Raw genomic sequence first — 12,779 nt, forward strand, 5'->3', positions numbered from 1 at the left:
AGGTCTCATTCTGAGACCAGACTTTTTTTTAATATAAATTTATTTTTTATTGGTGTTCAATTTGCCAACATATAGAATAACACCCAGTGCCCATCCCATCAAGTGCCCCCCTCAGTGCCTGTCACCCCCACCCCCTGCCCACCTTCCCCTCCATCCCCCCTAGTTCGTTTCCCAGAGTTATGAGAGACCAGACTTTAAAGCCTATGACCTGTTGCAAAGTTCCAATATTTGTAGAAAGTTTATCAAATGGAAGTTGATATGCACTGCTGCCAATATCTTCTACCTCCTTGTAAATCAACAAGCCTGTCTTAACTGAAAAATGACCAAAACCTATTTATTAGTCAACATATTGAATTATTGCTTTCTCATTTTCAGAAATTACTTTAGATCACTTAATTATCCTATAGATAGGTCAAAGGCTAGCAATCTATGACCCATGGACTGAATACCATTTACTTAAGCTTTAAAAATGTGTTTGTAAAATCATTTAGGCAGCAAACATCTCAGAAGCAGAGACTCTAATATTCAATTTGCTTATACCTAACACTATTGGAGTACTATGAATATTAAGCAATTACAAAATGATATTATATGCATATGTCCGAAAATGTGAATTAAATGATTTTCCTAGCTGAGGAACTCAGCTTTCAGAGCACAGAAACACAGCTCATTCCTTCTCATTTGTTACATGTGGGCATGCCATTACTTTAGCTATTCTGATGGCTCAGGAACAGAGATCCCAAAATACAGTGTCATTAGAAACACATCAGTGCTAGGGAAGAATTTTAAAGATAGATATGATTTAGGCAAGAGATAAAAGAGTGTAGATATACGTCAGTGAATTTTGTCCAAGCAGGGCTACCATGTTATATAGTTCTATAACACAAAAGCGAAACTGAAATTTTGCTGCAGGGAGAACAATTTGCAAAGACTAAATGTAAACAACATTCATATTTTACCTCTTGGAATTGTTCAACTCAGCAGCAGCACCAGACAGCCCATCCTAATTTTCTCTGAAGCACAGCCACAGGATTTGCTATTTAGGCATCAAAGATTGTTGTAGGCCTATGGAGCCAAATCCTTTTCTGAGTTTGGGATCAGGCCACCTTAACACTGATTCTCAAGAGTCCTGAAGGTCACTAGCTTTCTGTGCCTTGCTTTTGCTGATCCAGCACTTAGAATTTTCATTTCCATTTTGAAACCAATAAATCAGCATATCTTGCCAGAGGAGTTTTAACCTCTTAAGATGCAATCAAATTGCTCAGTCAGAATGACTCCTGAAAATTGATCTGCACATTGTTAAGAATGGAAGAGAACTTTCATGTTTCTAAGGAATATATATTGGTGATTTATAAAATAATGCTAGCTGGATCCTGCAGGATTAAGTAATGCTGTTATAATTAGAAAGATCTAAGATTATTTGTTCAAATACAGCAGAGAGTTGTCTATCAGTGATATTGGCCAATTGTAGACAGTTAGATAACCAATGTGTTTGCTGATATGTTGTTTTGTAATTATCTTCATGTCATTCTGAATGTTTACGGTCTTTGATCATTGTTAAGAACCATAAAAACAAAATGTGACTTTAATTTCTAAAGTACCTCTGTTAGTGTTTTATATAACATACCAAAGGCTTTGAAGTTGCTTTTGGTTTGTATGGCGTTTGGGGAAGAAAGAAGTACATAATTTCATTATTCTTAACCTGCATTCTCTAGTTTGACCCAATAAACTAGCAATAGATAATTTTCTCCAAAATTATGTATTTGAATAAAACAATTTTAATTTTAACATATTAATTTTCTCATTCAGTGTGTGAGTAGTATTATCAGTGTATTGCTTCTCAAATTTCTCCACTCCAATCTTGTCCGATTTCTTTGGTCAGGGCTGGCCTCATAAGGGAATCCTAAAAGATCATTCATCTCTCTGCTTGAACATTGGAAGGGAGTTAAGAAATGACCACCTCTCTTGAGACCCTACATCTCTCTTTAATGAAGCAATATCTATCTAATTAATTTAATCAGACTATTATAGAGATTAGCAAGGTAACATGTCCCAAGTGTCCAGTGTTATTTAGAGAAAGGCTTTATGTATATGGAAGGAACAGCAGGATTTTATCTATGCATTATTCCCTCAGCCCTTAAACACACTGCTTTTCAGCTTTAGAGCTCAGAATCAAGTGAGCATAATGTCAATGTAAGACTCAGATAAAAGAACAAGTGAATCATCAATCACTAAAATCACTAAGTAATATCAGAAACATGAACATGACAAATCAGTCTGCTATTAGGAATCTCAGAATGACATTTTTTTTTTCTTACAGAGTTTAATACTAATTTCTCCCCTTTCAACTGCTGGATGGCATATAAACTGTAATCTATGCATGTTTTGTTAAACCAGCAAGGCAGTTAGTATTGTTTCTCTCTTTCCATAGAAAGGAATGTAAACCTCCACCATCAGGTAAGTGTAACGGAATAATCCTTGCCTCTAAATTTTTCATTGTTGTGAACGGAAAATAATAACATGCTTTTTGTTACTGTTGTTATCACCAACTCATGTTCTGTTTAAAGGCAATTATTGCTAAAATATAAATGGGTAAAGGGAATAGAATAATGAAAGGAGTCATTAAAAGAGTTTTGTGAGCAAGTCTAGTAAAGACAGCTGCAATGCATTAAATTGTACTTTAATTATTTCAAAGTTTTCCTCAGAATACTTAAGGGAGAATTGCAGAAATATTGGAGAGGAAAGGCCAAGCTGTGCGAGGCATTCTGAATGAAAATATAATAAGGTTCTCTACCTCCATTATTTTTCCATGTGTTTTCTGTAGCCCATAGTGGAAGGATAGGAAAGAATGGATACTACTCCCAACCCTAAGCCTCAGTTCTTGGTTGCAAAAGCCTTAAAAATATGCTGTCCTTTTGCATTTACTCCATAATTATGGTATGGGCTCTTTATGGAAGGAGATATGAAAAAATCTAAAGAATAATCTTCTAATTTGCCCAGAAGCGTTTTCACTCCATCAGAAACTATGCAAATTCTTTCTTGGTCCCTCAAGAGTTGCAGAAGTTAAAGCTGGTATTAGGAGAAACTTCACTCTTGTTCATTTTTATGAGGCTTTTAAGGAGCCTATGTATAAAGAGAGAAATATCAGCACTGAGTAGGGGGGCCAGGTCTAACTGGTTCCAAGTTGATTGCTAAATGTTCTGATATTTTACAAGTTAATTGTGAAACCATTGGTAGCTTTAAATTGGGCTTGGTAGGACTAGTTACACCATGGAAATTGATAAATACAACACATCAGCATCCACTGATGCTGGACTCCATTTTAGAAGGACTTTAGAAGGACTAAGAGGACTCCATTTTAGAAAGGCTCCATCTCTGCTGTTCCTTCTGCTAGACCCCATCTACTCACATTCCATATTTTGACTCTGAATAAGCCAAGAAGCTATGTTCCCACTTCAAGGAGGAAGCAAGAAAGTTAATCATTCTCTGAATTTTGTCCTAGGCCCCAACCCCCTGATAATACCCTAGTGCTATATCCTAAACATGTTCCAGGACATTTGCTTCAAACAAACCTTAGCTGAAACTGGTATCAAACACCCCTAACTTCCTCAATCTATTAAATAACACCTATTGTTCACCTGACACTTGCGTTTCATTGAACCCTACTATGAGTTCCTGAAGGAACACATACCCTAGACTCTTTCCCAACGTAAACACTTAGCTCTAAGCAATGATGAGACTCATTCTTCCTTCTTCTCTGAGTGTCCCAGACAATCCATCTGCTGCTATTCTCTGTCACTCATGCTATTCAATAAACCCTGTTTTCATGCTCTCTGGCTCACATTTGATTTTTATCCTATGTGAAGCCAAGAATCCTCTTGGCTGGTCCTGTGGGACCTTGCCTAGGTTCTCAGACTCAGCCTGTCTGCATCACCACCATGATGGAAAGAGAGATACCTAGCATACTAGTGATAGCCATGTGGACTTATGTACTTTAGTAAAGACACTTGAGTATAAGAGGATTAGTGTAGATACTGGCTACTCCTAAGATGATTAACACAGAAGCTTTCAGAAAGGTGATGAACAGCAGGAGGACACAGAACACAATGCAAGAAAAAATATGCATACAAGTGGCTCAAAAATACACTTTAACAACTTGTGATCATCAGTACCCATCCAAAGATAGGAAACTGCCTTTAAATACCACCATGCTTAATCGTCTTAATTAAATGTTGCACAAAATTGCATGTAATTTAACCAAATTTTACTAAATTTCTCTCCCCACCCCCAAACAATTCTCTTAGTGGTATTCTACAGCCCAGATTTCAAAAAATCTTTTTAGGTGTTCTTAAAGCAAAATCAACCTGAACGTTCTAGACATCACTGCCTCAGGCTTTTGCAAACAGTAGCCTAAATACATATCTGAGAAAATTTAGTTTTGTATTGAGCGGACAGTAGTAGCAAGATACATAACCAATACAGATTTGAAATTAGAGTTAGCATTTATACACTGGTTATTATGTATCCCAAGTATTAACATACTAAATGTTCATAAGAGCCTGTGAAGTAACTACTGCCATTTTACAGATGAAAAGCAAAAACAAACAAACAAAAAATGAAAGCCTAAGTCACAGGGAATTTAATTATCTTGTTAATATTTCATAGCAGCAAATTTGGACTAAGCTATAAACCCAGGTTGGCTCCAAAAGGTAAGAACTTCACCATTATACCAATGCTCTTCATGGAACCATGATGTTTGTGACATTCAGAAGTTCTACTGTTTAAGAATGTTCCAATTCAATTGTTCCTTTTACTAGAATGCAGTGTGTATTATATTATTTTTTAAATAAGCAATATTAGTTTATATGTAGGGATTTTGACATTTTTATCAATTGCTATGATTATTATACTCCCCTGTATAAATGTGAATTTACTCTAATTCAGTCTCATTTAATAGATGGTTAAGAATTTACTAGAAACTACACACTCTACTGAGAATTATGAAAAACAGAAAAGCAGTATGAAGCAGTATATCAGTAAGTAACATGATATCTGCATCAGGCTTCATTACAATAGAAGTTGAAGGCCAGCACTTACTCACTTATAAACTGGAACAAGTTAAAATACAATAAAGTGTTTCCTCCAAGAAAGTTCGTACAAGAGACAATATTAAATCTACATGCAATCCATAAAGATTCCTAGAGAAAAAAAAATAAGACAAAATAATTAAACATTAGCAAAACAAATAAGAAATAAAACATCACTTTGACATAGTGTGTTATTATATAATTACATAAAGGTGAATAAAAAATTATGACAATACTCAAAAGACTTTTTAAGGAAAGTTGATACTGAGGGAAAAAGAAAAAAAATCTAGACTAGATAAGAAATGAAGGAAACATTACACAGAATCTTGAATGAAAAAGAGAGGTGTATAATGTAAGAAGAAAGCAGAGCTATAATACAAAGCTGGGGAAACGAGGGAGACTTGAAATTAAAATTCAAGAAGTCCCAGTATTTCTTTCGGTGGGCTGAAGCAACCGAACTAAAAGTACTGACAATTCTCAGTGTAGACAAACAAAAAAAACATAATTTATATTCAGTGAAAAAAAAATGTTTGAGTTAAATTGATGAAAATATATTTTGAAAGTATATTTGGACATTAGATTGCCTTTAATGATTGTTTTTACTACATTAACTTTAATTTGAATTAAAATAATAACAAAAGGATCCCTGGGTGGCTCAGCAGTTTAGCACCTGTCTTCTGCCCGGGGTGTGATCCTGGAGTCCCTGTCGGGCTCCCTGCTTGGAGCCTGCTTCTCCCTCTGCCTGTGTCTCTGCCCACCCCCACCCCCGGCCCCGTGTCTCTCATGAATAAATAAATAAAATCTTTTAAAAAATAAATAAAAAATAAAATAACAAAATGATTGAATCTAAAGTATTATAAGATCGGTTTCCTAATTTGTATTCATGTTAAGGAATGATTAAAGAGATACTAGGCCTTCAGAAGATAAAGAAAGCAGGACCCATGGTGTCACCTTGAGGAAGAAATTAACTCAGAAAAGAAATGATGGAATTGAGGTGTAGCAAAGTATTTTCCAATGAACAATGGATCCAATACTTTTTGAAAGTCCAGAAATATACACAAGAGAATAAGGCCAAAATGCAATGTATGGGAAGAGAAATTCTAGAGGAATCAAGCAATTTTCATGACAGAATGGATGCTTTTTTGATCCTGTAAGGACATTTATTGACAAATTGTTAATAAAAAGCACTGATAAAATCCTGAAGCCTATTATCAAATTGAATTTTATTTATTTTCAGTCATATATACACAGTGATTAGGCTAATGGCATAATGTATTTGTAGAGTAAGCAACTCTAACCATTGGAACATATAAAACCTGAAATTTTAAAGGCTTAACAAAAATTTGTATCTTATATGTCCAATCTAATGTAGGTCATCAAACTTCCTCTACTTTGTAGTTACACCTTCTGTAATGCTTGGCTTCCAGAGTCACCACAGTAAAGAATGTCTGATCTGGGTGACTCAGCAGTTGAGCATCTGCCTCTGGCTCAGGGTGTGATCAGGGATTCTAGGATGGAGTCCCACATCCGGCTCCTTGCATAGAGCCTGTTTCTCCTCCCTTTCCCTGTGTCTCTGCCTCTCTCTGTGTGTCTCTCATGAAAAATAAATAAAATCTTTAAAAAAAAATAAGGTCCAGGCCAAGAAACAGTACACATAACTGTCCACATCTTACTGGCCAAAACTCAATTTCAATGACACAACCTAACAGCAAGGAAAGCAGACTTTTCTTATGTGCCCAGGAAGAGAATAAGTGACAAACAGCATTACTTCTGCCAACATATATTATTAAGATATAAGACACAATAATAAATTTATGCTTGGAACACATTCTGCTTTCACTACTTGTGACTCAAAGAGAAAATCAAGAAATGGGATAAACTGGAAAAAATAATCAACAGTGTCTTCACTATGAATCTAAAAGATAAAAAAACAAAAACAAAAAAAAACAAAAAAAAAACAAAAAAAAAAAATCTAAAAGATCCCCGAGGAGAGCAGAATCTGGTTAATGGGTGATGAGCCAGTCTTTACAGAGAGGAGAATGCTATTAACATAAAACACACACACCCCACCCCACACAAACGTATGTATATACACAGACGCGTGTGTGGGTTGTGTGCGTGTGTGTGTTAGGCTCTGTGTCCCTGTACCAATCTACATGCACAACTGGCCTCTCTTAAGACTTACCAAGAGGCCATCTGATGTAGAATTACCTGATTATTTTAGGATAAAAGTATACCATAAGAAATAACTTGATATCCTTTCTAAGATTCTTCGAAATTTGTCTCTAATCTGCATTCAGTTTTGCCACCTACTGCTTAGTTCTTATACCTAGCCCTCTCATGTTCCTAAAACCTTTATTATACAAAGAGATTTACCCTCAGGACAATGCATTCATAAATCTGAATACTCATGGCCATCACTTTTTCCAGAAAAAAAAAAAAAAAGCCTAATGTAATTACTAGGTTTCCTACTCTTTAGAAGAGAGAGAGGTAGTCAACAAACTTATAGTTGTATTTGTATGTTTTACTGAGAGGGAAGGAGACAAAAAGGGAGAAGGAGGGGGGGGGGAAAGAGGAAGGGAAAGAGCTGACTGACTTAGATCAGACAACTCTATCCCCATAATAATTGAACCATGGATGGACACATTATCCAAAGAGGCCAATTTGGGTCACGCCTGGAAATTTTCTGAAACAACCAAGAAAGACGTAGTTTCTCTCAGTTTGCCGTCCTGGGATGATGTAAGACAGTAGACAGAGAAAGCTCTTGTTTCATGATATACAGAAAACTTCAAAATGAATTCAACAAAGGTAAGTAAAATAGCTGAGAGAAGGGCAAAGAGAGAAAGAAGGGAGAAGATTCAGGGGGAAAGAGAGAGAACCTGAATCCTATGTTCTGCCATGACTGAAGCCATTCCTAAACTTTCAATTATTGAGCTAATAAATTCCTACATGCTACCTCAGCAATTCACATAAAGGGTTATATATATATATATATATATATATATATATATATATATATACACACACACATATATATATTAAATGCATATAATATATATATAATAGATGCATATCTATTTAAGCATAAAACATTTTAAAAGTTTACAAAAGATGTACATAAGCAGAAACAAACAGCGAAACAAAACAAATTTTATATATATATAAAACAAATTATACATATATAATATATAATAGATGCATATATATATATATAATAGATGCATATCTATTTAAGAATAAAACTTTTTAAAAGTTTACAAGAGAAAGATGTACATAAGCAGAAACAGCAAAACAAAACAAATCTTAAAAAGAAATATTTTGGGATCCGTGGGTGGCGCAGCAGTTTAGCGCCTGCCTTTGGCCCAGGGCGCGATCCTGGAGACCCGGGATCGAATCCCATGTCGGGATCCTGGTGCATGGAGCCTGCTTCTCCCTCTGCCTATGTCTCTGCCTCTCTCTCTCTCTCTGTGTGACTATCATAAATAAATAAAAATTAAAAAAAAAGAAATAAATAAAAAGAAATATTTTAAGATGTTTCTTATGTGAAGTAGCACTTAAAATGCTTTGTATTTATACAGTCCTTTGTACTTAAATTTTTTCCTATAAATTATTTAAGCTTAATATAATCATATAATTGTTATTATCGTCACACTCTACAAGAAGCAAACTAATGACTCACAGAAGGAAAATGATTTGCCCAAGGTCATGTAATAAGAAATTGAGCAATAATTCAAGCCAATGTCCTCATTTCCACTGTGTGAATACAAAATGTTCATCTTAGAGAACTGTGAACTCTAAGTTAAACATAATAACATACAGTCAAGAGAATTTACTTCCACCTCAAAAACTAATTATAGAGAAGTCATCTTAGTTGCCTTGGTCTGAGTTCACTTGAAAGAAGAGCCTGAGATAAGGACTTGGATACAGGTATTTTATCGGGGAAGGGATCCCAGAGGGCTGGAATGAAGGAGAAGAGAAAAAGACATAGGGAAAGAAAAAATAATACAGGAGAAATTATTGTTCTTGTCATCAATGTGGGCATCTGGTGCTCAACCCCACTTGGGATCACCTGATAGATGTTATTGTAGGTACTCAAAACTTGTGCCTGAAGGATTGGAAGTTGCAGCTTTTATCTATCAACCCTGAATTCCTGCTAGTGGCCACACCTTTCCCTGCATGACCACCTCCACCAGCTCTTTGATAGCACACCGGCAAGTGGGCCAAGAGTACTTGTCCCTGCTACTTAGAGAAAAACTTGAGGCAGAGTTGGGAAAGCCTCAGCATGCTAGTGAAGAGCCCTCACAGGTACAGCAGGAGTCAGAGGTGAGATACAGGGATGCAGGACAAGACATCAACATCTGCTACAGTCTTTCCCATAATGGACTGGCATTAAAATCAATGTGCTATCATTACTCTGAGATCTGATATACACCTGGTAACTACAGAGAGAAAGCACAATGGAAAAGTCTATACCAGCTATCACAGAAAATAGATAACATATTTTTCCTCCTTATCAATTAAAGTTCAGCATACATCTCTTCAAAACAGTTTGCAGTTTCCAAGAGATTCAATCTCCAGCTTGAATGGTAAATAGAGCTATTCATAAGCAAAGAATGAAAATGAGTAAGAAAAGGATCAAATTATTATATATAAATATAAATATGTTTTATTTCTGTCTTTAATCAGAAGTTCTAGCAGATATCACCACTACAAATGACTAAAATACCTCACAGACTAAACTTTTAGCATCTATATCTGGAGGACTTATTTTGGACAGTAGAAAATATAAATATATCTGAAGAGAAATACAAGGATTTATCACATTTTATGTTACATATTAAATATAAAATAAATTATTTAATCATAAATTTAAATTATGTACAGAATAAAATTTATATAGTTTCAGAAGAAATTTGGATGTACAAACTTTTCTATTTAAAATATTCTATTTTCTTTATGAAAGTCTTCATAAGCATCAATACTTTCACAATATTTTTAATATTTGCAAAAAAGTCAGGACAAAACAGAGATTTCTAATGGGTAAGTCATTTATCAGTAGTTAAAACATTTTCTGATATGATGTTAAGCATGCCAGTTACTCAAATTTCCATTCTTTACTGAATTATGCTCTTCTAGTCCTCAGGAGTTAATGTTCAAGATCACATAATAACAACTAGAAATCATTTAGACACACTTCCTATGATAATTTAACTTGAAATAAATTAAGCTAAGCAAATCAGTGGAAAACTATTAAATGCACTAGCATTTAAAATGTTACAAAATTTTTAATCAAAATACTGGAAATGAGATTGATGTTATGAATGTTTTCTACCAAAGTACAAAAGCCTCACACAAAGATTATAAATCTAAAAATAAGAAGATTCAGGGAATTTCCAATATATTCAAGTATATCTGTATAAGTATTATTCATATATGTTTTTTAAATATAAATTAACTCTATGGAGGTATAATTTATATTCAACAAAATATACCCATTTTGAATGCACAGTTTGACAAGTTTTGACAAATGTAATCCAGTAACTACCACCATAGTCAGATATAAGAACATTTTTATGACCTCAAAAAAGTTCCCTTATATCCTCAGCTAGTTAGCTTCACACCATCACAACATGGCTGGCTCCAGGCTACCACTCTTATATATTTTTTTGTCACTGTAGATTATCTTTGCCTGATGAAAAATTGTATACAAATAGAGTTTTATGTATTATATTTTTTGTTTGGCTGATGTAAGACCCCGAACATAGAATAAAATTAGACTGGGAATCACTATCCTCCTCACTGAAGAATGACATAGAGTATGGAATCTCCCCTAGGGAATGGCAGGTTCCTTGTTCCAAATTTTCACTTGGTAGATCTCCCTTCCACTTGGGAAGACTCTGAAAAAAAAATAAAGTTTGCTTCTAAATTATTATAGTCTCTACTTCCTTTTAGTCCTTGTTTTAAAATCTGTCAAAATCTAGACATTATTCTTTTTGGGATAGACAGTACTTTGATTCATCTATGCACAATGAACAAAACACTTCATAGCATCAACAGGCAAAACTGATCAAAGGGTATCACATAACAATGTATTTCCTGTCAAAACTCAAACAATATCCTAATGCTACCTGCACAGATTTCAGTTCTCTACCTGAAGAGAGGAAATTTCAGTTTTGTCAGGGGATCCTGAAATCTGAGCAATAGTTGCTTGATGATGATGATCAGAAAAAAGGAAAAGGGGGCTGAATGAAGGTGCAAAAAGTGGGAAAGTAGTAATCTAAACTTTTTAGATTTTGCTGTGGTCAAGGGTTTGGGTCTCCACCTACCCCCAAATCTGCTGAGTTATATCCTTGCAAATTCTCATTTTACATTTTGTGTGACTATTTTTTCCTTAATCTAGTAGAGAGGGATACATATATAGAAAGGGCAAGTCATCTGGGTTTCTACAAGTAAATTTTAAATATGAAATCTGCCTATGTTATTTATTTATTCTCCCTCACTGAAAACATGTAAATGTCTTAGGGGAAAGGTTATGGTTAACTTTGAAATATCTTATTTATGAGTGATATTTATAATCTTAGCATCCTCTATTCCCATAGAAAAGGAAAAATCATTATGGGATTAGGATTATGGAATTTCAAGACAATTTGGAGAGGACACCCAGGTTTTCTAATAATAATCTATATGGTGATTCATGCAAGGTGAATACCTTGTCTTAATACCTAAGGACTCCTCCAGAACTTTGTTAGATTTTATTTTTTAGGGTATTTCTCCAAATTGTTATATATGTAATAATTGAAATCTCCAAGTCTTAAGAAAATCTGATGAATTCTGTCATTGTCATTTACTTTGAAGATCTCTATCCCTATTCATCTTGACCTTGCTCTTCCTCTTCTGAAAACACCTACTATTTCCCCCACTTAGCTCCTCTCTTTATCTCCTCTTTTCAATGCAACACAAGGTCATTGTTAAAGTCCCATGAGCATATAGTTAGGCACAGAAAAATGTGTAGAAGAGAACAGAGGAGAAATTGGAGTCATTGGCATGCATGAAGATTAAAACAGCTTGCATACTCAGGGAGATGGAGAAGAAATAAAGATGAAGAATAGAGAAAACTGGGAAAAGTCATGTAGCCAATTGAAAGATCATTAGAAAAGTGGTAGCAGTGAAGATTGGTGAGATATATGGTACCAGATCTTGGATATCTATCACTGCCAGGCTAAGGAGTTGGATATAAATCTATAGATAATTGACAGTTGAAACTTTTTGAGCAAGAAGGGAGTGTGAAAAATACCAAGCTTTGTTTTAGAGAGATTAATCTAGAAGATACCTGTAACATGGATTTTATATGTGTAGACTTTCTTATATGGCTATCTAATGTACCCTAAAATGCTTCAGTTGAGTGTGTTATGTGGATGTATGTGTGTATAAGTTCACTTTCATCGATAGTTTAAGAGCAGTTGATTAATTTGAATGATCCCAATCAGGGACACCTACTCCACAAAATTTATTGGTCAGCTACCTGGAGTTCAAATCCTAGAAATGACTATAAGGTCTTCCATTATCTTTAGCTCCAACCACTGTAGTGGATTTGTTAACTAATACAAAAGATGTCAGATGTTAAGAATAGTTTTGCATTGGTGAAATGTATCAAAGTATCTTGATTTGTCAAGCAGGTTATACTTTTTAGAA

The 12,779-nt window shown here is 34.7% G+C and overlaps 2 long non-coding RNA genes across 2 annotated transcripts in view; both read right to left on the bottom strand.

The window, feature by feature from the left end:
• Positions 1 to 1,100, bottom strand: part of LOC140623703 (uncharacterized) — a 133,304-nt gene extending 132,204 nt beyond the window's left edge. The window contains exon 1 of the long non-coding RNA XR_012023261.1: positions 960 to 1,100. This is a non-coding gene — a long non-coding RNA (uncharacterized lncRNA). The remainder of the gene's footprint in view (positions 1 to 959) is intronic.
• Positions 1,101 to 5,097: 3,997 nt separating this feature from the next.
• LOC140623903 (uncharacterized) overlaps positions 5,098 to 12,779 on the bottom strand; it is a 43,416-nt gene continuing 35,734 nt past the window's right edge. The window contains exon 3 of the long non-coding RNA XR_012023437.1: positions 5,098 to 5,198. This is a non-coding gene — a long non-coding RNA (uncharacterized lncRNA). The remainder of the gene's footprint in view (positions 5,199 to 12,779) is intronic.

This window comes from Canis lupus, chromosome 33 (genome assembly GCF_048164855.1).
Source record: "Canis lupus baileyi chromosome 33, mCanLup2.hap1, whole genome shotgun sequence".
Lineage (NCBI taxonomy): Eukaryota > Metazoa > Chordata > Mammalia > Carnivora > Canidae > Canis > Canis lupus.